Source organism: Myotis brandtii, unplaced genomic scaffold (assembly GCF_000412655.1).
Source record: "Myotis brandtii unplaced genomic scaffold, ASM41265v1 scaffold76, whole genome shotgun sequence".
Lineage (NCBI taxonomy): Eukaryota > Metazoa > Chordata > Mammalia > Chiroptera > Vespertilionidae > Myotis > Myotis brandtii.
Window position 1 is genome coordinate 644,653 of NW_005371037.1, and position 2,302 is coordinate 646,954.

The following is a 2,302-nucleotide window of genomic DNA, read 5'->3' on the forward strand; positions in this document are numbered from 1 at the left end:
ACCGTTAAAGGACCTTTAAACATTTATTTAAAGTCTCTAAACATCTATTTCCTTATCTCTACAAGGAAATGATACATCTCTAGAGTTGCTATGAAAATGAATTGGGAGGGCAAAAATCTAAAATTCTTAATTCATGCCTGGAATTTAGTAAGTGCTCAATAAATGATGATAATACTGACTGATACCACTGCTGCTCCTGCCCCTTCACTCCTCGGCCACGCAATGGGCACCCAACAACTGCCTCTTTAATGTTGTCCTTATCAGAGATTCTGGTGTTGGAAAGAGTAATCTCCTGTCTCGATTTACTTGAAATGAGTTTAATCTTGAAAGCAGGAGCACCATTGGAGTAGAGTTTGCAACAAGAAGCATCCAGGTTGATGGACAAACAATAAAGACACAGATATGGGACACGGCTGGGCAAGAGTGATATCGAGCTATCACATCAGCTGTAGGTGCCTTGTTGGTTGATGACATCGCTAAACATCTCACATGTGAAAAATGCAGAGTGACGGCTGAAAGAACTGAGAGGTCATGCTGATAGTAACATTGTCATCATGCTTGTGGGCAATAAGAGTGATTTGTGTCATCTCAGGGCAGTTCCTACAGATGAAGCAAGAGCTTTTGCAGAAAAAAATGGCTTGTCATTCTTTGAGACATCAGCTCTAGACTCTACCAATGTAGAAGCTGCTTTTCAGACAATTCTGACAGAGATACACCGCATTGTTTCCCAGAAGCAAATGTCAGACAGACGTGAAAATGACATGTCTCCAAGCAACAATGTGGTTCCTATTCATGTTCCACCAACCACTGAAAATAAGCCAAAGGTGCAGTGCTATCAGAACATAGAAGGCTGTGTATAGTCCATTTCCCAGGTCTGAGATTTAAATATATTTGTAATTCTTGTGGTCAAAATAAATAAATAAATAGATAGATAAATGATGATAATAGTAATAAGTATTAACTATTCTTGAAAGCCCCAAACAATAAAGCTAATCCCTCTTCCACAATCGAGCTGATGTTTATATGAAGTCTCCAAGGACCTAAGAGGAAAGGTAAAGGATTGTAAAAAAAAAAGAAAAAAGAAAGCCTAATGTGAGATAACATGAATAAGCCCCCAGCACAGGGCCTGGAACACAAAAAGTGTTCCATCAGTCAGTGTTTGTTAAAGCTGCAAATGTAAATTCTGAGATTAACTAGAAGGCAAGACCCGGAAGGAGCCCATGCTTATAGGGCAAGGCCTCAGCCAAGATGTCAAATATTTTATCAGCTTCCCTCCAACCTTAAGTGGAGGCAGGATTTCACCTGGCATCCCAACTCCTTGGTCTGTTACAGTAGGTAAGTAGCTCTTGGTAGGAAGAGGCAACTTCACAGACACCTCAGGGGACAGCCACATCCTCCACCAAAGGGACTTAATCCTCAAGCTGGTGGCTTTCCAATCTCCCTAGGGAATAACCTCTCTATTCAGTACATTACTGGAACCAGCAAAGGGAAATGCCTTCTGCTGGGCACATTCACAGTAGAAGCGAAGATGGTGCAGGGGGAGGGCCCAGCACAAGCCTGCAAAGAGTCAGGGAAAAGACTGGTTAATTTGAAAGAAAGCCTGCTCTTTCCCAAGTCAGAGATAATATAATTAAAGTTTAACCAAGGCCCAGAGTTCATGCGTTCTCTCTCTGTAGCAGGCACAGGGGCTCAAGTGCAGGCCCAAGCACAGTGCCAGCCTTGAGCCGGCCGGAAACAGAGACTGAGCTAGACTACTGGAGCTTCCAATATCAGCGCCCAGGCAAGGACACAGCATCTCTGGACCCTGGTCCTCCTGGCTTGGTGAGGACAAGTGTGGGCCTGAGGCCCCAGGGGCTGGACTTCTTTCACAGTGAGACCACCTTGTTGTGGATGAGACATGGCCTAAGCACTTCCTTTGTTTTTGCTCCAATAAATCTTGCCACAATGCCACCCCTCCTCCTATACCTGCATCCTTGAAATGCTTTTCCTGCGATAATGTGAAAGAATCCTCTTTCCACTACCAATGGTTCCACTGCTATACAACCACACCGGTTCTGAGAGACACATTGACTAACTGACTGGAGACCCACCAATTCCAGGAAGACTGCCCTTTGATACTTTTTCTCAGGAAAGCAACTGTAAGAGTGAGAATAGAGCCAATGAATGTGGAAGCTTATTAAAACCACACATGAATGGTCAGGCAGGTGAGTGGTGGCACCTCTAAGGCAGAGATTCTCAGTTTTGACTTTATATTAGAGTCATCGGGGCAGCTCCGAAAAATCCCAACACCCAGATCCAACTC

The 2,302-nt window shown here is 43.9% G+C and overlaps 1 pseudogene; it reads left to right on the forward strand.

Annotated features, from left to right (window-relative positions):
* The first annotated feature begins 208 nt into the window (after positions 1-208).
* Positions 209-912, forward strand: LOC102262774 (annotated as a pseudogene).
* Positions 913-2,302: the final 1,390 nt, after the last annotated feature.